Raw genomic sequence first — 24,783 nt, 5'->3', positions numbered from 1 at the left:
CTTATCACTGCCCCATCACTGCCCTCCTATCACCGCCCCAGTCACCTCTCCTTATCCCATCACCCAAGTCCTGCTTCACCCTCAGAGCAACCTGCTGCCTTCAGTTTTCTGATACCCATCCTAACACACTTCCACTTTCAACACATGGGACACTTCTATAGTCACAGGGAAAAGCAATGCCATATTCTCAAACTCTGCTTCAAGCCAGGTGTGGTGGCACACACCTGTCACCACACTCGGGAGGCTGAGGCAGGAGGACTACTATGAGTTAAAACGCCAGCCAACTGGGCTACAGAATAAAACCTTGTCTCAAAACAACAATAAAACCCACTTGCTAGTCTCTTCTGCAGATCCTGGAGTGTACACTTGCGAATCTTTGGCTGTAGCAAATCAGTCTACCACCACCCAGCTTCAAGCCCACCTCCCTCTGCACTCTCACCAGGTCTCCTTGAACCCCAGCTCTCATTATTTCCTGGGTCTAGGGAACTGAGTTATTATTCAAGAGCAGATGTGACTCCCTACCACACTGGGAGAAACAACCAGGACCTTGCTCATCTGCACAGCATGCACTGTCCCCACCAGGGGCAAAAGCTCTGTGATCTGCCAAGTCGAGTGATCTGCCAGAAGGGCCTGTGGCACTCAACAGACCAGCTTCTGATGGGCTGGGCCTGCCGCATCTTCTCTCTGTCTTTCTCTCCTTTTCCCTGTCTTCCCTGGGAGTTCAGTCCACCCTTGCTGAGCTATGGAGAGGCATCTAGTCCTCCAGGGTCGTAACACTGTGTTCCTAACCGAACACTTGCCCTGCACTCAGGATCATGGGTGATTACCCACCTTTACTCACGTTGCTTGTGGATTAGATGTTGCTCCCACCTCTCACTTCTTTCATTTCCTCTTTTCACAACCCCCCTCCCCAGCCTCTGGGGCTGGCTTCAGGATGGCTCTGACTTATACTGTCTCTTTAGCACATCTGCCCACAGGGCTTGAGCTCAGAGCTTCAGAAGGGAAGGAATTGCTTCCCCTAAAGGGAGGATGCAGAAACCTTTCTCTAATTCCCAATCTCTTGTCTTGGTCCAAAAGTGTTTCTTCATTTATGAAAATGCCTCTGGGGTGTGGGGAGATGGTACAGATGATAAAGTGCCTTGCAAGCCCAAGGACCTGAGTTTGATCCCCAGGACCCACATAAAAAAAGGCACTTGAAATCCCAGCACTGGGGAGGTAGAGACAAGGTGGTAGCCATCAGCTCACATTCCAGATCCAGCTATAATCATGGCCATACTGGGGGCTGGCTGCCAGGCCAGTGAGAGACCTTGCCTCAAAAATAACGTGGATGGTGTTCCAAAGGAATAACACCAGAGAGTGTTCTCTGGCCACTACACACACATACATACATGTGCACATACACATGTATACATACACACACACACACACACACACACACACACCAGAAAAAAATGTTAGAGTCTTGGGGAGTAAGCCAGACTCTTTTAGGACAATGTTGCCAAGGCTCAGAGAGAGAAAGTCACGGTCCAGTAGCATGTAGTTGACAGGAGCCATGTGGATGAACACCCACTCAGTCTTCTCCCATATCTTTATGACTTGCTCTGTTTGTTCCTCCCTCTTCCTAAACTCTCCAGCTCAGACCTGGCTCGCTCCTCCAGGAGGGAAATTCTTTCTTTCACATCTGAAGACCCTTGACTACACAGTCCAGCGGGGATGGACACCTCTAATCCCAGCACCCAGAAGGTAGAGTCAGGAGGATTGGAAGTTCAGGGTCATCCTCAGCTACATAGCAAGTTGAGGCTAGCCTAGGCTACATGAAACCCTGTCTCAAAAAAAGAAAGAAATAAATAAAACCACAGGTGTTAGAAAGATGATTCCATACTTAAGGTTTACTGCATTTCCAGAGAACCTAAGTTTGGTTCCCAGTGCCCATGTCAAGTGGCTCACAATCATCTGTAACTCCAGTTTCAGTTTCAATGGGTTCAACAACCCATCTGGCCCCCATGGTACCTTAACTCGTGCACATACCCACACATAGACATACACATATATACATAATTAAAAATAAAATAAAAAATATTTTCAAAGAAACAATCAAAAAATAAGTGTTGAACATTTCCAAGTGTGTTAGGGTGTCTACACTTGGCGTCGGGCTTTTATTGGACTTTCTATCTCTCCCTGAAGACTGGTGCCAGTACTTCTGTATATGGACTCCACTGTCTAGGGTTCCTCTGGGCTGCCCCTCTGCCGATTGACCAGCTGTGCAGAGCTGAACTCCGTGGCACTCAGCAGTCACATTCTGTTTTGGCTCTGAGAACCTGTCCTTGGGGACTACTGTATGTCCTCCCATAAACTGAGATGCCCAGGCAACCCAAAGGCAGGGGTGGCAACCAGCCCAGCTGGGCCTGGACGTGGGTGGGGGTGCCAGCTCTCAGTAGCCAGTTCCTTTCTCTGGACTGTTTTAAATATGTTCAAGGTCTCTGAAACTGAAGACGTTGACTGCTGATGAGCAGTTGGACACTAAGGATGCTGTCCTTCATCTTTTCACCCATTATCTACAGAACATACAGCTCTTTCCCCTCCCCCTCAGGGGGGTAAGAAATGGTTTACTCTGGAGCCAAATATGAGTGACCACAGCCCAGGAACATGGAGTCAGTTTACCCTAAACACAGTGTTTCAACATGGTAACAATTTTATGAACTGTTATAAACAATTGCATAACAAAGAAAGTCATAAATCAAGGCACTTTCCAAATACATTGGTGGAAACATCAGATAGGCAAGTTACAACAGGGCAGAGAAATCTCTTATAGGCCTCAGATGCTGTCTGATGACATTCTTAGCTGGTGGGTTGATGAAAGCTGGGAGTCTGCTAATACATTTCAAAAGGACTTGCCTGATAGTCACAAAGGTATTGGGCCAGACACAAGAGGTTGGCAATGAATGGTAACTAAGAGGGCTAAGGACAGCCCAAGATAATCTGACTGTGGATCTGCAACATTCCAACTCTCCATAGTCAGAGTTCTAATCACTCAGTCAGCCCCTTAGAATCTTCAACACGGAAGTGGCTTTTTTTCTGGAAACTCCAGTTTCCCCTATCCATCTAGGAAGACTCCCCAAGGCATGTCCTGGGCTGGAGTCCAGAGGAGGTCTTTGAGGCAGAACAGTAGTGTTAACTGAGACTCTGGTGGTGTGCTACTTTAAGGGATCTGTGTGTGGGCCTTTGCCTACCCCTCCTTCAGCTCCACTTTAGAAATAGGAAGATTACACACAGAGGAATGAGGTAATTCTAGTTACAGGACTGGGATTTGGGCCTGACAACTTCAAGTCACACCCTCAGCCTCCACCCAGCTAGTTTACTGCACCCTCTGCTCTGAATCCAGATGTTTCCTTTCTCCCCCAGATAAGGTTTTTGGCATGTGTCTGTATGTGTAGTGTGCATGTATGTTTGCATGTTCACATATGTGTGGGTGCACTTGTGTGCACATGTGTGTAGAGGCTTGAGGTTGACATCGGGAGTCTTCCTCCATCGTTCTCCACCTTACGCACTGAGGCAGATCTCTCTTGAACTTCACTTGAGCTCACCAATGCATCACATTTAGCCAGCCAGCTTGCTCCAGAGATTCGGTCTCTGCTTTCTGAGTGGTACTATTTCTGCTGTGACCAAATGCCCTACAGGAAGCAACTTAAAGAACGAAGGTTTATTCTGGCACATGATTTAAGAAGGAATACAGTTCGTCACAGTGAGGGAGGATGGTGGCAGGTTCTAGAGGCTGCTGGTCACACTGTGGCTACAGTCAGGAAGCAGAGAGTGGACAGGAAGTTGGACCAGGCAATCAAACCACAAGGCCCACCCTCACTGAGGCTCCATCTTCTAAAGGTTTTACAAGTTTCTAAAACAATGTCACCAGCTGGAGAAAGAGTGTTAAAACACATGTGCCTGTGGGGAACAGGCAACTGCAATGCCATATATACCCCATCAAAAATGGCCCTGCAGCAGGGTGTGGTGACTAGACCTTTAATCCCAACACTCAGGAGGCAGAGGCAGGTGGATCTCTGTGAGCCTGGTCTACACAGGGAGTTCCTGGCCAGCTGGGGCTACAGGGAGACCCTGTCTCAAAAAGAAGAAAAGAAAAAAAGAAAAGGCCCTACAGGCTGCTACCTAGACACCAGTAAATGAGTTAGCACAGTGGATGGGAAGCTCCCAAACCCTTCCCACACCACAGCACAGTGGGTCCCAGGAGAGGTAGAAGATGAACCCCACAGAGTGAGTTCCACCCAGATCACCTATCACGTGGGAAGCATGGCCACAAAATAAGGAAATGCTGACTGATAACAAACTGCTGTCACTGGAAAAAAGTGAGTTCTGTCTGGAAGCTGAAGGCCTGGGTGTGGGCCTGAAGTCTGGCAAAGGGAAGTGGACAGTTCTGCAGCAGCCAGGGGACTGTTTGCCTGACCCAAGTCTTCTCTTCTAGAAAACACAATTTAATTCCTGGGAAATCAAAGATTCTTAGCATATCAGAAGGTTCTGAAGAATACTGGCTCAATCAGGTGCCCCATATAGGCCTCGCTTAACCCAGCAGACTTCATCTGCACCCTGCCTCAGAGAGTCTGTCACTCAAACTCTAGACATTATGGGCAGGGGCAGGACACATGGAATGACACGGGAGAAGATGGGCTGCTTCTCCCTGCTTCTTACACAGTAGGACGTGCTTTCGACCTCAAGGTCCATTGTACACGTCCACACATCTGGAACGGAAATGCACTCTCAGTACCACAGCCTGCACTGGTATTTTCCTCCAATAGGCTTCCTGTTCATAGATGGTTGACCTGACTCATTCCCTACTTTCACAAGCCTCTTCTGGGTGGCGGCATGAGTTCGAAATGCTGCCGGTGAACATAGCCAAAACAAAGATTGAGGTGATTTCTGGGCTTTCTCCAGCTCCTATGTGTTTACTGTCAGTCTCTGTGTTCTCATCAGGCTTACAGGGATTACTCGGTGGGGCCAGAAGAACCCTGAGAACCCCCTAAGGTGAAGGTGGCTCCCTCCTCTTAACTCACAGGCACGGCACCACAGATAATGCTGTTTGAACGTAGTCATGCCACCTGCCCTATGTGTCATTGTGCAAATGCTTTCTCTAATTCTGTCACTTCCTAAAATATAAATATTCAGTCTAGCTCTGTTATGGAGGAATATTGATAAAATCAGACCAGATGTTATTCCCCAGTGACAAGTGAAACGAAATTAAAAACATGCTTGTCTTTACCCCACCTTAAATCAGTAAGCCAGTGGCCTTTTCACAAGAAAAGGGCTCAGCCCAGTCTCTGTACAGCCCAGCTATTCTTAGTACTAAGAAATATCCTGCCCCTTGGGCCTGGGGAATAGCTCAGACTGGGAAGTACTTGTCACACAGGCCTGAGGACCTGAGTTGGGATCCCCAACACTCACAAGAAAAGCCAGGTGCAGCAGTGCATGCTTGTGATCTTAGGTCCAATGAGGCCAAGACAGGAGGATCCCTGGAGCTCTCTGGGCAACCAGCCTAGCTCCAGGTTCAGTGGCAGTCTCACAGAACTAGATGGAGAGTGATGAGGAAGACACCTGACACTGAGCTCTGGGCCTTCACCTTCACACACACCCACACAAACACCCCCCCACCCACATATACACATTCTGTCTCTGTCTCTGTCACACACTCACCTCTCTCTCTCTCTCTCTCTCTCTCTCTCTCTCTCTCTCAGTGCTTAAACTTCAAACCAACCCTGTGACATGTTAAGTCACCTGCTGCCTTGCAGATGAGAACCTGAGCCACAGAGGTCAAGGAGACTTGCTCTAGGACACAATGGAACCAGGTTTTGAATCCAAGACATCTGGTGACAGAATTTGGGTGCCTAACACTAGGCTTTACTGCTGCTGAGGCTGCCTGTCTCCAGTACTAACACTAGTGCCACCTCTTACAGACTCCTTGCCTACATCTTATGGGAAACCTTTGGGTTCTCATCATCTCAAAAGAAAGAATTCAAAACCAGGTGTGGTGGCACATGCCTTTAATCCCAGCACTCTGGAGGCAGGCAGATCTTTGTGAGTTCGAGGCTAGCCTGGTCTCTATAGTTAATCCAGGCCAGCTGTGGCTACAGGGAGACTCTATCTCAAAAAAAGAAAAGAAAGAATTCAGTTTGAGAGACACAGATAGTTTAGGCAAACATGTAGTAAAACAAACTCCAAAGAGGAACTAGAGGAAGTTTCTCCAAAGGCAGGAAACTGCCCAGTGGGTTTTGAATTGTGAATTTTTAAAATTTTTATGAATATTTATGAAGTAGTTAGCATATTCAAGGAGGCTGGCCTTGAACTCCTGATCCTGCCTACACCTGCCAAGTACCGGGATTACAGGTGTACATCACCACTCCTCTGACTTCTAACATCATAGGTCAACCTTTGAAAATATATTCATAAAGTCAGGCATGGTGGTACATGCCTTTAATCCCAGCACTTGGGAGGCAGAGGCAGATGGATCTTTGTGAAATAAAGGCCAGCCTGCTCTACATGGTGGGTTCCAGGCCAGCTGTGGTTACAGAGAGACTCTGTCTCAAAAAACAAAAAAAGAATGTTCATGGCTGCTCCCTTTTCCCCTCCCCAGTCATGTTGGACCAGGTCTCCCTTGTAGGGTTTTTGCTCCCAACATTGTCCTCCAAGGGGGCAGGGATCAAAATCACAGAGTGAATGATATAACGAAGCTGAGGTCCTCTGAGGGTATGGAGCCTTCACTAGTACATAAATGTGGAAACATGCTCTGGGGCCAGATGCAGTGAGAACACCCTAGACGTTTAACCACAAGGGGGCATCAGACAGACAGTCAGGAGACACAGCCACCAAGAAGCAGCAGCAGTTCCCTCATTTCCCTCATAGTTAACTGTTTGAGACTGCTCAAGTCCATAGCTGATCTCATGGCTGTTTGTTGGTTAAGACAATTGAGGTTGTGTCATGCAAGCTGGGGCCAGGGTTTATAATAGACTGGTGGGCTGGCACAAACAGGAAACAGGACTTAGGCTGTCTGTAAGACTTCCTTCTCCCATGTCCACCTTCTACCTAACACACAGGGTCACTCCTCTGTTCCCCCAGGCACTTGCTTCCTACTTGTGTAGCTTATTTGGAAGTTCATCAGAAGCCAGCATCAGAAGCTGGTGGCTCCGGAAAGAAGGTTGTACCTTGTTCCCCTGGGTGATTCTGGGTCCGTAGCCTGTCAGATGCGCTGAGGCCCCAGGAACCCTGGGACCCTGCCTTGTTTAACAAGCACCCAGCACTCTCTACTCATCATCGGCTCACAGGCAGGTTTCCAGGGAAGCTGGGAGTAGCCAAAGGCCAGAGAGACAAGTTGGAGATGACACAGAAAACCTGAATCCAGAGTTCACAGACCCTATAATGCAAGAAATCTGGAGTCTCAGATGGGAACAAGGTTATACTTCCATTACCATTCACCTCTGATGGACACTGACCATTGCCTTCTGTTGGAACATGACCCCTAACCTTGGCACTGATAAAATTCCGATCGCTTCATTTCACATGCCCGTCGTAACAGGCATCTAAAAACAATGGTACTCATGACTTCCTGGGAAATCATTTCTTTCGCAGAATTGCTAATAGATCTTAAATTTAAAACATTAATAAACATACACAGGGACTGAGGAGATGACTCAATTGGTAAAGTGCTTGCCCCACAGCATGAGGACCTGAATTCAGATCCCCAGCATCCACATAAAAAGCCAGGTGTGGCAGCACACATCTATAACCCCGGTGTTGAGGAGGAAGAGATCCCTGGAGCTCTCTGGCCAGTCTACCTGAATCAATGAACTCCAGGTTCAGTGAGAGACCCTGTCTCCAAAAACATGAAGACCCCTTCATCTACCTCTGGCCTCCATAGGCATGTGTTCACATGTGCAAGTGCATATACCCACATGAACATATATATCACACACAAAAAATAAGCATACATAGACCTAACACATTCCATGCTACAAATTTTTAAAGTTTTGGCAATTGAGCCATGTTTCCAGTACTTAATATACTGAGGCAGAAGAATCAAGAGCTCAAGGTCAGCCTATGCTATACAGTGTGACTCTGTCTCAAAATAAATCCTGATAAGTGTATTTCATTAGGATTAATATTCCCGGAAACTTCAATAGAATTGGTATTCCTATGTATTTTATTCTATGATTTTAAAACCTGATCGTGAGCTAGCTCTGTAAATGTCACCAAACTGCCAGAGGAGCCATGCATGAATAAGGTTAAGGCACTGTCTATGAAGAACCATGGTTTAAAATTGGATTTCACATCCAGAAAAACACAAGTTCAAACCTCAGTTTGAGTAAGGAGATTTCTGAACCCAGGCTGCACTGCCTGGCAAGGGTTCAGGGACTAGGAACACGGAGCGCCCCTGCTGGGTAGGACACTGGCTCCTCATCCTCTTTTTTCCTTCAGCGATGTCATCTGGCCTTCTTTGTATGACTGAGCTCTGTTATGGTTAGTAGGACCCAAAGGCTGACCTCAAATTGTTCTAGAGATGCTCTATCTCACCCTGAGCTCAGAAACTGCTCCTGACCTCCAAATTAACTAGCTCCACCTCAGGCTCGTGCTGTTCCATGTTTGTCCACTGGGTGGCGCTGACTCACACTCAATCCATCTGATCAAAAAGACAGAACTGGAAACAGAGCTAGGGGCACCAACATCCTCCACCTCCCTGCTCTCAACGCTTTTCTTTTCTTTTTTTTTTCTTTTTTGAGACAGGGTCTCCCTGAAGCCCCAGCTGGCCTGGGACTCACTATGTAGACCAGGCTGGCTTCAAACTCACAGAGACCCACCTGCCTCTGCCTCCCAAGTGCTGGGACTAAAGGCATGTGCCACCACACCTGGCCTCCTTTTCTTTTTGTCTTCTCAAATTGATCCTCACGTGCAGAAAAATGCTCCTTTTGTATCTTTTTCCAGTAACCTACTATACTAATAATAGTGAGAATTCCCAATTTTTTTCAACATGGAAACTAAGCAATACACTTTTATCCCTCTCCCCTGTGCCTTCTACCCTCCCCCCTTTTCACCCCTCCCCTATTAGTCTCCTTTATCCTCCTAAGCACTTTCTACTTTCCTGTCATATGTGCATATGAATTTTGTTTGAGATGGGCTCATGTACCCCAGGCTAGCATCTAACTCCCTCTGTAACCAAGCCTGCCTCTGAACTCCTGATCCTCTTGCCTCCACCTCCCAAGTGCTGGATTTACAAGTGTGCACACCACACCTGCTCTTCTGATTTCTAACACCATAGGTCAGGCTCTTAAAGATGTATTCATAGAAGACAATGCGTTAGGATGACTGGAAGGTGTATCACATGAGTTATTGTGTTAACGCTGCTAAGGCCAATGAAGGTTTCTGAGATGCCTAAGGAAGGCTGGTGTCCCACTAAATTTTCTCGCTCTCTGACCCGCCCTCACTCTCTCAGGGTCTCCTGCTAATGCAGTCAACAAACCAAACCAGCATTAACACATTTTATCATGGGTTTCGCATGGTTTATATGATAGGGAGGAAGCAACTTACAGCCCTGCCCACAGGCTCCTTAGCTTTCGCCGGTTCCCTGTGGGCACACAGTCTCACCTCACGGTTTGTGGATGCCCCATGTCGCTTCCACACCTACAGGACAGCTAACTCTCTGCAGCGGACTCTGCCCCTGGCTGGCTTACACTTTTCAGAGGAATAAGTAATTTTCTGGCTACAGCTGGCCTAAGCTAAGTTGGGTGTGTTACTGCAGTTTTCAACATGCAGTGGGTTTATTGGGGCAGAATCCCAAGAAATAGCTTAGGCCATTTGGTGCTTGGTCTCTTCTGCTTAGCACTGTGCATGTGAGATTATGCGGCAGTTCCATCCATTCATTCTTGATGCTCTTTGGGTTAGCAGGATGAGCCCCAAATTGTACAAGAGACCTGAGCAGAAGGCTTGCCTGTGTTCATTATGACTAGGACACAGTCATAACTTACTTGTCTGTGCGTATTTGGTTTCCAGTTTGCAGTTTCCTTTGCAGTTGCTATGTGAAGGTGAGTGAGGGGTTGGTAAGACTACACACTCCTTAGGAAGGTTTGAAATGATTTCTCATGACTCATGTTTCACCTTCTGGGGAGAACAGGGCCTTGCTCAAGCTAGAGTTTTTGATTAAGCCTAAGAAGGAGCAAGTGGTTTTGGCTTAGATGGACACTGGGCAGAGGGAGGGAGATCCAGGATGAGGGCTCCCCCTCCCACTGGCTAGGTTTCATGAGATGTATACTTTCCATCTGCCTCAAGGAAGAGAGCCTTTGGGGTGTCTACAAGCTTGTCTCTGGGTGGGGCATGAGAGAACCCAGTGGAGGAAGCTTGAAAGTATTGGAGAAAAGCAGGTCATCCTTCCGTGTTCTTGCACAAGCCTTTTCTGTCGGTGTACCCCTAGGAAGACAGATGCTAGGCTGTGAGTCTCACTTTGGTAAATATTACCAAACAGTTTTTCAGTGATTCTATCAAATCACATTCCCAGCTACAACATTGCTGTGTACAACCCACTTGGTTCCTGTAGTTTATAACTGACATTTGTTTCCATGCTTTGTGTCTGAAGCAGCCAAAAGCATTCATGTGCAGAGTTTTGTGCCATCACTGGCCATTGCACTTGAATAAATACCTAGGGATAGAACGCATCCATTGTGTGGTGTGTGTTTGTGTGAGAAACCTCACAAACTACTTTCCACAAGCAGCTACACCACTTTGTGTTTCAACCAGTGCTCTTTACCACTGAACCATCTCTCCAGTCCACACTCAGTCTTTGCACCATCAGCCAGCCTAGCAAGTGTGAAGTAGTAGGACACGGTGTAGGCAGAGGCAGAGGCAGGAGGATCATGAGTTCAAGGCCACTTGAACACTGTGAGATCTTGTCTCAAAAATGCTGAAGGCTAGGGGTATAGCTCAGTGGTGGAGGTTTTGCTTAGCATATGCAGGACTCTGGGTGTTACTTCACTGTGCTTTTATTTTGCATTTCCTCACAGACGAATGACACTGAATCGTTCCATAGTCTTACTTGCTATCTATGTATCTTCTTCAATGGTATTTTTTTCATGTATTTCGCCCATTTTTACACAAAATTGGGCTGTCTTTTATCATTGCATTTGGAGGAGTTCTTTTTATATTCTGTACACATGGACCCTTTGTCAGACATTATTCTCAAGTATTTTCTCCTAGTCTGTAACTTGTGTTTTGTTTTAATGGCAGCTTTTAAAGATTAGAAGTTCTTGATTTTGGTAAAGCCCAAACCTTTATTTTTTCTTGGATTATGCTTTTGTTGTCTTATTTAAGAAATCTTTGCGCATCATATCAGTCACAGAGATTTTCTACTATGTTTTCTGCTAAAAGTTTTACATTGGTTTTTACAATTAAGCCTAATGTTCACAAACCTATATTGACAAAACTCAGAAGGCTATTTGAAAGGTGATTCTACTAAGTTTTGAAAGAGAAAATAGTTGTTTTTCCTCAATGTATGTGTATATGTGTGCCACATGTGTGCAGGTGCCCTCAGAGGCCCCCCCAAAAAAAGGCATCAGATCCTTTGGAGCTGGAGTTACAGGCAGCTGTGAACCATGATATGGGCTAAGAACTGAACCTGGGTCCTCTGCAAGTGCAAGTGCTCTTAACCACTGAGCCATCTCTCCAGCTCCAAGAGGTGGTGCTTTTTAATCCAGCAAAACAATGCAAACTTAGGAGGGTTACAGGTCCAGTACATAAAGTTAATGTTAAGACTTTCTGTTAATTCAGAGTTTAACTTTCAAAATAACTGATAGGAGGCTCTGGGCAGGAGGGTGGCAGCTTTCCTCCTTGTATCTTTCCATTTAGGGAGGTGTCACTTACACTCACCACTATAGTAGGCTATAAGCACTCCACGCAGCCTTTCTCGGCCCCTCAAAGGTTCGTTTTTATTGTTGTTGCATGTGTAGGTGTGTGCATATGTATTCCAGTGTGTGGGTACACATACATGTGGAGGCCTGAGGTTAACCTAGGTGTTTTCCTTGACAACTCTATATTTACATATTGAAAGAGGGTCTCTCACTTGAACTCAGTCCTGGATTCAGCTAATCTAGCTAGCCATCTTGCTCTGGGGACCTTGCCTCTATCTCCTGCCTGTTGGGATTACAGTTGGGCTGCCATGCCCACCTGGCATTTATATGGGTGCTAGGGATCCAAACTCTGGTCTTAATGCTTGCATGGAAAGTGTTTTACCCGCTGAACCATCTCCCTAGCACTAATTTTGATATTGATGGATAGATGAATACATGAGTTCAATGGGTACTCACTCCATTTTCCAAGTTCTTGTGCCCCAGAGAAGGTATTGGGCAGATACATGTGAAGAATCATAGCAGAGACTATATGGTGTCACAAGCCTTTAGTCCCAGCACTCAGGAGGCAAAGCAGGTGGATCTCTGAGATCAAGCCCAACAATGGTATACATAGAAAGTTCCAGGCAGGCTGGGGCTACAAGAAGACTGTCTTTTTTTTTTTAATGTTTTTCCAGGATTGGAAAGATGACTTAGTTAAGAGCACTGGCTGCTCTTGCAGAGGATCCGGATTTGGTTCCCAGCACCTGCGTGATAGCAACTGTCTACAGCTCCAGTTCCAGGGAATCGTCTCCCTCTTCTCACCTCTGAGGGCATTGCACGATAGGTTGTACCTACTGTACAAAGGATGGGGGCTTTGTATGCAACAGGCTTTACTGTCTTCCCTAAAGTTCTACAGTGCTTTCCCTATAGCTTGCTTACATAGGGCAGACTGACTTATGCATGCTGAGGTGTGTGAGGGTAGGGAGGTGGTTTCCAGCCTTCCTCTGCTAACTGGTTCCTCTCATATTCTAGTTTTGCAGCCTTTGCACACGGTCTTCCAGACCTGATTCTCCCCCTTTTTCTCCTGCCTCAACTTGTTTGGCCTTTGAAAGTTAAGGGGTGGGAAGAGGCTTGCTTAACATGACATGGTAAGCACATGTGAAGTAGCATAGTACATCGTGAAGCCTGGGCAGTTAAGCTTTTACCTAATAACTCTAATAAGCATGCCCCCCATGTCCAGGGTCCAGCTGGACCAAATGAAGTACTCCTTTTATGGAGGGGAAAAGAGCTGGACATGTTGAGTCATTTGAGAACAAAAGGTTGGTTGGTTCTGGGAGGGAACTGACAGGGACATATCCTTCAGAATGAGCTTTATCAGGAGAAAGCCTCACAATCACTGGGACCACAATAAGGCCTTGAGCTGAGAAAGCCTAGGAGACCATTAGAAGAGACAACTTGAGGAAGAATAGGAGAGATGGCCATCGTGTACAACATAACAGGGGGCTGGGCTGTCCTGAGGGAGAGGGAACTATCGGAGAAATCCTAAAAGAGGTGTGGTTCTGGACTTTCATAGGTCTTCAGAGGATAGCGGGCAGTTTCTCACCAAGTGATTTAGTCTGGCATAAACTATGGGCCAGAGAGCCCAGTACTAGGTAGGATCACACATTTATCTTGCAGCTGTGCTTGCTTTTCCCCACCAAGATTTGTGTGCTCTAACCACAACAGCAGGCTCCTTTCAGCTGTAGAGAGCTGTGCCCTGATTTCTGAGAAAAAGCAGCAGCAAGAGAGGGTCTGTGATCTAACCTGGGACAGCGCTTTAATTTTAATTTTTTATTTCTTTTTCTATTCACTTTAAGCCACATTTACTAGTTTATGAGCTATTATATTGCTACTACACAGAGACAAGAGACGAGACAGCCCTCAATATGTGGACCTTCAGTGGTGTCCCTGTGTGTATAGACCTCATTCTAGAATCCCCATAGTTATAACAGACCCCCAAGTTCAAACATTGCAATGATTTGAGCTAAAACAAGGCCAGGAAACCAAATATCCCTAAAGAAAAGGTCTTTAGAATCCAAACCAGCTGACCAACATGAAGTCTGTGGTGAGAAAGATCGTGTCTGAGGTTGTTTTGGGGTGGGAGAAACTTCTACAAAGTTTCGTACAGGGAAACTTTAGGGAAGACACAAAAGTCTGCTACATAAACTACCAGGTCACCTCTGCAAAGACATGAAAAGGAGATATGTGGAAAAGGACAGGGTGCCAGCAAATAACAGGGTAAGCAAGAAGGAGACTCATGACTCATTGTGTGATTGGGATGTACCCAGCAGGCTCTCACTCCATACCCTAGGCCTGAGGTGACTTCTCTGGCATCTCCATGCAGTATAAGGAACCCTCTTGATGATCTTGTACTGTGAAAACCTCACAGTACACCTCCTCCCCCTCCCCAGGCTATAGCTGTTTTGGGACTTCAGTGGTTTCTGAACTACATACAGTCTCACCTTGTTCTCTGTCAGTCTGGTGTGTGTACAGCTTGTGATGCATGTATCCTCAAAAAATGCTCTAGGGCCCTATGAAATATGGAGACATTACAGGAGATTTTAGGATCCAAGTCTGGGCTCTGGCAGTCCCAACAAGCTAGGCTTGCCCCCCCATCCCCAACGTGTGAATTGAGGAGTCAAATAATAGTGAAAAACAGAGAAAGGAAAGTATGGCTACATTGGGAAGAACAAAGAAAATGGTCTCGTGACACCCCCTCAGTCTGTATTCAGGGCACTGACACGAGGCTTAGGGTGTGTGTGTGTGTGTGTGTGCATGTAGCAACTAAATTGCAGCATCAGGTGTTTTTCTCAGTTGCTCTCCACCTCAGTTTTTGAGGAGGAATCTCTCATTGAGCTAGGAACTCGCCAATTTAACTAGATTGGCTAGCTAGCAAGCCCCAGGGATCCTCCTGTCCCCAACTCCCCACTAAATTGCAGCATCAGGTGTTTTTCTCAGTTGCTCTCCACCTCAGTTTTTGAGGAGGAATCTCTCATTGAGCTAGGAACTCGCCAATTTAGCTAGATTGGCTAGCTAGCAAGCCCCAGGGATCCTCCTGTCCCCAACTCCCCAGTGTGGGGATTATTAGCAGGCACCACAATGCCCAACTTCTTGGAATGGAACTACTGAGGTTGACGTGGTCTGCGTCCCAGGACTGGGAGACTGTGAAACTCGCAGGCCCGAGCTCATCTTGATTCTTGGAAGCGCTTCAGGCCACTTAAAGCCTGCTGACTGCAAAGTTTTATTTAGTGGTGCTTAGTGTTATAGTTTAGATGTACCTCACCAGAACTTTGGGAAACTTCGGAGTTTGCAAGGGGTGTGTGGAGTGTTACTTATAGGCATGTTGGAAAAACAGTCCCATAGGAGTCCATTTAGATTTGAGGCTATCTTTTCAAACAGGATGTCCTAAAGAGGTTCTTCTGACTGTAGTAGCATTTTCCAGCCCAGAGGGGTCGCCTGAGACTCTCTGGAGAAAAAGTTGACAACACAGCTCCAGCAGAGGGCTTCAGCAGGCCTCAGCTCTCTGCTCTCCTAGGGACGCAAGAAAAGCAAGGCACACAGCAAGCACTGTTTATTCTCTGGTACTCCTCAGCCCAATCCCGCCTCTCAACAAAATGCCAGGGTTTGGGTGGGCAAAGGGAGGAAGAGAGGACCTAGTGGACCTGGGGGCCCCACTTCAGTGGACACTGTAAGTAGAGAGGAGTGTGTGGGTGTGTCCAGACCACCTCTATATCTGGGCAGATACTTGGGGATGGCACAGGGTGCTTCTAGAAGCATTCACATGGTAGACTGCTTTGTGTCAGACCTTTCTCTTCATCTTTTCAACAGCTTTAACTTAAAAAGCAAAACTTGGGGCTGGAAAAAGGGCTCAGTGGTTAAGAGAACTGGCTGCTCTTGAAGATGACCCAGGTTTGGTTCCCAGCACCCATTTGGTGGCTATCAACCATTTGTAACTCCAGTTCCAGGAGAGACTATGCCCTCTTCTGGCCTCTATGTACATTGCAGGACACTGGTGTATTTGCATACCGTGCATAACATAAAAATAGATTTTTTAAAAAGTGAAATTTCCTGTTAGTGATCCATGCTTACAAAATCCAATAGGCTGCGGCTGGAGAGATGGCACAAAGAGCACTGGCCGTTCTTGCAGAAGAACCACATTCGAATCCCAGTATTTATGGTAGCTAACAATTGTCTGAAATGCCAGTTCTAGGGGAATCTGTCCCTCTCTTCTGTCCTCTGTGGGTATTGCAATTAAATGACAAAACTGACTCCATTTTGCTATAGCTGACTTTTGTTTTACCCTGTGTTTTTGCCCAGCCACTCCCACTGCAGTCAGCCAGGCAGAACATCTCATGCGGGCAGTTTCAGGGAGTACATTTGTTTCTACAATACTGGGAAACTTACAAGTAGCCAGGTAGCATGTCCAGGTAGCACATCCTCCCTCCCAGCCTAACCAAAACTTATTGTTAACTGAAAACCTCATTGTTAACTGACCTGCCCCTGGTTTGGTATAACTATGGTAATCTTATGTAACTATGATTATTGGTTTTACCCCTGGCATGGTGTAACTGTGGTTTTAAGCTTTATAAACCCTGCCCTGCTTTTCCTCAGGGTTGAGTTCTTTGGGGCCATTAGCCCCTTCTCTGATGGTCTGCTATTAATAAAGGACTCCTAATTCGACGATCACTATGTGGCATTCCTCTGTACATCTTGCTCAGCATTACAGTGCATCACAGGTACACTTAGATACATGCAGGCATAGGACTCATAAACACAAAATAAAATAAAATTTAAAAATTCAATAGGCTAACCTTATAAAAAGTCTCTAGATGCTTCAATGCTGAGAATTTAGCAAAATTTCACTATAAAATAAAAGTCTAAATTCCTCAGACTTTTCAAACCAGAAATTAGAGTTAAAAGCTGTCAGTCTACCAGACCAAATTTGTCCTCTTACTACAAATATATAAAATATCAAATATGCAAAGTCCCACTTAACATATGAAAAAATAGTGTGAATGGATTTCTTCTCTTAGGTATTTCTATGCTTTATTCCAAAGCATCTCAGATTAAAGATGCTTGCTCACCTAAAATGGCAAGTCAGTTTACTAATGGACATGGTCTGGAACTGAGAGCCTTGTTTGAGATCCTAGTGGACAATAATATGTGTGTGACCAAGTTAATGGTTCCAGCACTTTAAGGGGGAAATGACTGAGTAAAATGATACATGTCTGGGATTTCTTTTAAAATCCTCCAGAAAAGAAAGCCAACAAACACATAAATACACACGTAGTTGTGTAAAGAGGAAAGTGGTCCTCTAGCCCACTGCCCAGATTATAGTTAAATGCAGCTCCTACCCAACTTGATTAATTTAAGATGTGTAACTATATTTGCATAGGAAGGTATCTTGAGACCCAGCATGAAGTCTGCATTTCATTTTCAGGCTGCACTGGGTGGAAATGTGTGCTCTTTCATGTTCACAGACACATGCACCTGCTAGCGGTTTTTAAAAATTCAATCCAATTTTGGATACTTTGTATGGTTTTGACTGGCTCATGATCAGAACTTGCAGCTCATTTTAGTAATATTCTAATTGAGCCAGAAAGTGTCTACTAACTGCTATTGTTAAGTTTACGTATTTCCCATGATCACAATAAACAAGTTAGTATCAACTCAGTTGAGTAATAAATTCAACACAAATGTCCTCAGCCATTTACTCTCTTACATTTTAAAATATTTATTTTTATTTTATGTGTATGTGTTTTGCCTGTTAAGTATGTGCACCACATATATGTAGTGCTCATAGAGGCCAGAAAGCAGCACCAGATCTGCTGGAACTGGAGTTGTAGATGGTTGTCAATCACTATGTAGATGCTGGGAACCAAACCCCTGTCCTCTGCAAGAGCAGCTAGTGCTCTTAACCACTGAGCACCTCTCCAGCCCTTACATTTTTCTTTTTAATGACAGGGTCTGGGCTATTTTGTTCAGTCTGGCCTTGAACTCCTGAGGTCAAATGACCGTACCACCTCTGCCTCCTGACCATCTGGTGCTGGAACTATCATACTTAGTTCTTACAGTAGTTTTCACTCATTTTTTTATATTTTTTTCTGTTGCCTTTTTGCAGATTCAATGCACTTCAACAATCCCTAGCTATGATGCTCCTTTTGATTAGTGTGCATCTTTTGGTTAGTTCCTAGGTTATTTTCAGATAATCATAATAGTTTTGAAGACATCCTTGTTTTCTGGCAAACAAAAGAGTGTTCCAAGCTCCCAACCATTGCCAAGGATAGTGGCTCATGCTTATGATCCCAGGACTAGGGAGGCTAAGACAGGAGGATTAGGAGTTCAAGGTCAGTCTCAGTTACACAGAGACTCCAAGGTCAGTCAAGGCCACACAAAACCCTCACTCATAACAAAACAAAAAGGCTGGGGCTATAGCTTAATGGTAGAGTGCCTAGGATGTGCAGGCCCTGGTTTTAACCCCAGAACCCCATGGTTGGGAAACCATGGAATCTGCCATTTCTCTAAGGACCTTTTTTTTCAAATATTTATTTTTTTATTTTATGTGTATGAGTATATTGTCTGCATGTATGTGAGTGCACCCGTGTCCTGCAATACCTCGGAGGTCAGAAGAGGGCTTCAGATTCCCCTGGAACTGGAGTTAAAGGATGGTTCAGCAGTTAAGACCACTAGCTGTATTTGCAGAGGAGCTCGGTTCAGTTTCCAGCACCCACATGGTAGCTCACAACTGTCCCTAACTCCAGTTCCAGGGGATCCGATGGCCTCTCCTCTTCTGGCCTATGAGGGTATTGTATACATTTATACACATAAAATAAAACTAAAGAAATCAAAAAGAGATAACCACACAATTTTAACAAGGAAAATTTACTCAAAGACTTGTTACCTATTTGAAGATAATTAGTATGCAGGAATCAAACAAAATGATAAAATGCTCTAGGCAGAGGGAGATTACTAAAGGACGATATTGTCCTGAAAGATGAGGGATGCCTCCCTGCAGGCTAATGCAGACCTTTTTAGAGAGCTCCTGGCTGCACCTCTCAGTGGCAGAGGCTGGACAGGAAACCATGAGCCAGCAGGATTTCCTCACAGCAAGAAGACTGGGAGGCAAAGAGAAGGGACACCACCAGTCCATCTGTGAAGAAATGCTCCCTCCGGGGCCCTCTGCTGATTAATTTTAAGATTGTGGCACACAGCTAAGGAGAAATGTTCCCAGGTCACAGGTAGATCAAGGAAGTAGGGTTTTGGAACAGGCAGGTGTTAAATGACAACAAGCAAGCCTCCTCTAAAGGCATAGGATGTAGTTTTTTGCTGTTGAGGGATTTTTAGTAGGTCTATAAAAGGCTTTTCCTTGAAAACAATTTCCTCAACTTTTTTGCAAGTGCTCTGCTACTGTTACATCCTCGACCTCCTCAACATCTTTAATAAAGTTTGGCAACTTCACCTGGATGTGGGTGGCTATCAAGGACTTTGCCTTTACCTGTGTAAACCTTGTCTTCTCACAGATCTAATGCCATCTACCTTAAATATTTTGGGAAATTATAATCCATAATCCCAGGATCATTCTCAGAAAATCACAGGTTTTGAGTCAGTTCTGGTAAAACAACCTGAAGTAATACAGAATAAGAACAAAAATGTTTCAGTTTAACTGACTTGGGAGAGGTTGGTGCTTCCTTGTTCATCCAGACCTCTATAGAAAGTCTATCTGGCCCAAAGGAAAATAGAGCACACATGATTTTGAGGAGTTTGAAAAGGGAAGTGTAAGAAAGTCTGGACAGTCCAACCAACAGGCTGACAGATTCAATTTCTTATACTTGTGGGAAGCAGCAAAGACTCTGTAAAGAAACCAGTCCAGAACTTAGACACAGTGGGGAGGAGCACTGAGGACTCAAAGTCAGACATGACAGCATCTCACCAGGAGGGCAGCTGTCATGTCCTGCATTACAGTACTGCTCCTCTTGGGGACACTGTTACCATACATCTTGTTGACTATGCTGAATTTGGGAGAGGGAATACAACCAAAATACAAAAATGAAGGTGGTTGTGGTGGCACACGCCTTTAATCCCAGCACTTGGGAGACAGAGAAAGGCAAGTCTGTGAATGTGAGGCCAGCCTGGTCTACACAGTGAGTTCCATGCCAACCAGGGCTGCATAATGAGACCTTATCTCAAACAAACAAATAAATGAGATTTTGCCACTTTTAACAGTCGCTGTGCAGAAGGAAGGAATACATGGCTCATTAGTCAGAGGCTAGAGACCTGCACGCATGATTCTTTACACCCAAAATGTCACACTTCCTTTGTTACAGAGATGTCAAATAAGCCTTCTTCCATAAATGCCATATAGTTATCAGAGTAGAGCCCTGGGGACATTTAGGTAGGAAAGATAAGACCTCATCATATTCGGTAGGAGAGAGAAATAAGGGCCCTGAAGTAAGTTAATAAATGTCACAAAAACTATATGAAAGCAGATACTGAAAGGTGTTTAAAAACAAGTTCTAATATTGTTTAGTAAAACATTAGAGTCCTTTAAAAAGAGTTCCAGTGTTTGTTAGTTCAAAACAACAGTCTTGTTTTAACTTTTGTGGTGCTGGGGACCAAACTCTAGGCCTTGCGTATGCTAAGCAAATGCTCTGCCATTGAGTCACATACCTGACCCAGAGCATACGCTCTAGGGTCTGCGACCTGAGACAGAATCCTGGAGGCTGACTTTACCCTGAGAAGAGGATCATTGACGATAACTGTTACCCTAAACTTCTGCCTTGTCTTGGGTCTGAAGGGCACTCTGCTACTGAGTGGAGCCTCTTCAAGTTTTCCCATGTTCTATTCTGTGTCCTTTTGTTTCTTAGTTGGTAAGATGAGAGGATAGAGAATAAAGCTGTAGGGCAGGGGATAGAAGCAGACACAGGGGGTCAAGGGGCCCCTCTCTCAGCCTCAGCTCTGAAGTCCTCAGGCTGCAAAATGGTTCTCCTCTTTGGGCCTCAGGGTCCCTAATACTAATGGACAACTTGACAGGATTTTGAGTCACCTAGGAGACCAATCTCTGGGCATATCTATGAAGGAGTTTCCTAGACCAAATAAATAGAGAAAGCAAGCTGAGCACCAGCACTCTTCTCTCTCTCTCTCTCTCTCTCTCTCTCTCTCTGCTTCCTGAGTGCAGATGCAATGTGACCACCAGCCTTGTGCTCCTGCCACCACACCTTCCCTACCATGATGGACTACTTATACCTTAAGTTGCTTCTTGTCCCATGTTTTGTCACAGCAACAGGAAAAGAATTAACAGAAGCCAGACTGGAGAGATGGCTCAGCATTTAAGTGCACTTACTGCTCTTGCAGAGGACCCCAGGTCAATTCCCAGCACCCACATGGCAGCTAACAACTCCATAACTCCAGTTCCAGGGGACCCAATGCCTTTGGACCTCCTTGGGCACTGCATGACACACATGCAATAAATACACTCATATACATAATTTTTTTAAAAATATGTTTTTTAAAAAAAGAATTAACAGAAGCCACATTTGAAAAATTGAACAGAGGAGAGCTAGCTGCTGTGACTAGGATTGAGGGGAGGGTAAGGTGCCAAAGCAAAAGCCCTTGGTCTGGCCTCCAAGTATTAGTGTAGGTGACCATGCCTCACATTGGACCACCCAAGATTACCTGTAATATCTGGCACAACCCTCCCCTGATTTCTGAGAACTCATAGGTAATTGATTTAGTCATCAGCTTAACAGGGGCTATTGCTTGGCATACAGCAAATTACATGGATAATCTATTTACACCCAATGAGCTAATCTTGTTCGAAAATTGACACACCCATGTGAAACACAGACAGCATTTTCCCTGAGCTTTGATTCTTCCAAAGTCCAGCTCCGGCACTGCATGGGTACTTCCAATGGATAAAGTGTACCTTACACTTCTCAACCTCTGTGGCCCTCTCACCAACCCTCCTGTCCTTCCCTTCATCTCTATCCAAAGCATGCCCCTTGCCAGCATTCAGGAGGGTCTTGAGTTTGAGGTTAGTTTCGAGATTTTGACTCAAAAAGAAAAGGAGGCCAGGTGTGGTGATGCACACCTTTAATCCCAGCACTTGGAAAGCAGAGGCTGTTGAAGCTCTATGATTTCAAGGCCAGCCTGGTCTACACAGTGAGTTCCAGGCCGGCCAAGGCTACATAGTGAGAGCCTGTCTTGAAGAAACAAACAAAAAAAGGAAGGAGATGGCAATTCTTTTGGTTCCCCAAGAAAAGACCCTCTTAGGATGAACTTGGCCTGGCTTCCCTAACTTGAAACCCTCTGACCTACCTCACCAGGATTACAGTTTATGACTAGAACTCATTTCCTGTCCCTGTTGAATTGACATAGTTTCTTTTATTGGGAAGATTGATGGTATATGGTAGCTTGGCAATTCACCTTTCCCTCACTGCCCAAGGTTGGGCAAATATCTGTCATCAGGTCCCAGCAGTTGTACTTGGGCCTCTCTTTGTTGAAGAGAATGCTCAAGCAGAAAGAGCATTCTGTAATGACTGGTGGCTAGAAACCAGGAGTCTGGGACTGGTTCCAACCTCACAACTCTGTGAGTCCCTTTCCTGTGCATAGAGGGAGAAGCAAGTGGGGCAAGCCCTAACTCCCAGAACTCCCATCTTGTCACTTGGTCAAATCCTGCCTTGAAGGTTCCTGGGTAGGTATCTTGTCTTTTCACCTAAATTGTAGGTTCTTAGCACCTACAAGTATCTATCTTCTGCTTCAGTCTCTATGGTGTTTGGCACCATGCAACTCAACCTAGTGAGCATTGAACTCTTCCACCTGTTAGTCGGGCTTCTCGACTCTTCTCTTAGGTGGAGGGTCCTGGTATATTGAGATTACATGGAATACAAACAAAATGCTAGGGAAAGCCATGTCTCTAAATCTAAAGACCCTCAGTCACATCAGCCCATGTATCCCACAGGATCCAGAACATGGCTAACTGTAAGAGAAAGTTAGCCAGAAACAGTATTAGACTCAGAACCACTGAAAGTCTGTAAGCAATAGCCTAGTTTCTAGGGAGCCACAAGCTACAGCATAGTCCTCCTGCCTGGGATCTTCCTCTCATCAGCCATGCTGCACTAGGCAGCTGGCCAAGGTTACTAGTTCTTTTTAATTTACTATTTTGATACTTGTAATACTTAAAGCTCTCTTGTGAGCACCATGAAGCAGGGTAGAAAGACCTGGATTGGGATCTGTTGGGGTTGGGCAGCAGTTCCTGTCCCTGAGCACAGGCATCATGATGGCAGGAGAGTCACTCAGGGCCACCACTTTGGGTGAAGTATCTGTTTGCATAATCCACTTTTCTCCTAGAGCTATGAAAGTAATTGCTCATTCATCTCTGGCAAAGGAGACCATTACTGCGATTTGGATCTAATTTAAATGTCAGCTCCATTTACGAACCCTCAATTCATTAAGCTGTCAAGACAAACAGATGGTGCCTCTAATCAGTATGAGGGCAGAATGGCCTGGAGAGTGTGGAGATCAGTCAATAAAAACCTATTTGCTCTGCCATCGAGTGTGAGGTGCCTTCTAGAAGAGGCACCTCACATAGAGAGTTAGCAGACCATAAATATTAGCTCAGAGAAAGTGGGACAGTACTCCAGGGAGAAGAAATTCTGGAAGGAAGATTAGAAATGATGGGTGATTGGGAGGGTTCAAAAGCTCACTATAGGCTGGGTATGGTGCTGCACACCTATCATACCAGCACTTAGGAGGCTGAAGCAGGAGATTGTGAGTTCAAGGTCAGCCTTGGCTACACAGTGACACCCTGTCTCAAAAGGGAAGAAAGAAAATTCCCACTGCAGATCTAGAAGCACAGACAGCGTTGCCTACACAACTGCTCACCTCTATAAGCACAGCCCAGAGTCAGGCAGCCAGTGTTCAGTGGAAACTTCTGTGTGCAGGACACCAGTAGGCCCTGCAGGTGACACAAGCATGCATTCAGCAGTGGTTCTTCAGCCTGGGTGCCTGTAAGACAATGTCTACTTGTAATCATGACCCTCGACATCATGTATCAGTCCTGGTACAGGGGCAGCCAGGGAGCCCAGGAAGCAAAGTTGCTCCATTCCTCCTTCTTTCAGAAGGGCTGTCTACCTGAGGAACACAGACAGCTCTGCTTGCAGATATCAAGGTTCTTTGTGTAATACCACCTCATACCTGTACAAATGCAAATTATAAAAATAAGCCATTCTTCAGTTACATATATTAAATTATCATCTTTCTAATCTAAAAAATTAATACAACCCATCCAAAACTGAATGTTAAAAAGACAAAATTCTGCCTACTTGCAGAAATGTACTTAATTACAAAATATATGTGATATAGAATTATATATACAGCCATTTTTATAGTACTGGGGATTGATTGTAGAGCTTGGTGCATGGCTAGGTCAGTGCTCAACAAATAAGCTATGTCCCCAGCCCTCCCCTCAGCCATTAGGAAAAATTTTTTATATTGTGTGTGTGCACATATGTGAGATATGTGCATTGACATATGTGCTTCAGCACACTTGTGGAGGTCAGAGGACAACTTTGTGGAGTTGGGTCTCTCCTCCCACCTTTACATGGGTTCCAGGGATCTAACTCAGGCTACCAGGTTTGCCTGGCAAGCACCTTTACCAGCTGGGCCATCTCACTGGTCCACTTTTTTATCTTTGAAACAGAGTCTCACTAAGTGCCCAGGTAGGCCTTGAATTTGCCATCTCCCCGACTCGGTCTCTCAAGAAGCCAGGATTACAAGCTTGCACCACCAAACTGAAAGGAAAATTACATACATTTTAGTAGACATAGTTATGCAGTTAATTCTCTATCTACATGTCTGCAGAGCAGCAGGAGAACTTCAG

General features: G+C 45.4%; 1 protein-coding gene across 1 annotated transcript in view; it reads right to left on the bottom strand.

The window, feature by feature from the left end:
- The window catches only part of Ackr2 (atypical chemokine receptor 2), a 43,564-nt gene extending 19,676 nt beyond the window's left edge, over positions 1-23,888 (bottom strand). Inside the window, exon 1 of the mRNA XM_029554289.1 lies at positions 23,787-23,888. The gene's annotated coding sequence lies outside the window, so the exon portion shown is untranslated. The remainder of the gene's footprint in view (positions 1-23,786) is intronic.
- Positions 23,889-24,783: the final 895 nt, after the last annotated feature.

Source organism: Nannospalax galili, unplaced genomic scaffold (assembly GCF_000622305.1).
Source record: "Nannospalax galili isolate Female #2095 unplaced genomic scaffold, S.galili_v1.0 scaffold443, whole genome shotgun sequence".
NCBI classification, from domain to species: Eukaryota; Metazoa; Chordata; class Mammalia; order Rodentia; family Spalacidae; genus Nannospalax; species Nannospalax galili.
Note: the sequence above shows the minus strand (reverse complement) of the source record. Positions and strands in the feature narration are given on the sequence as shown.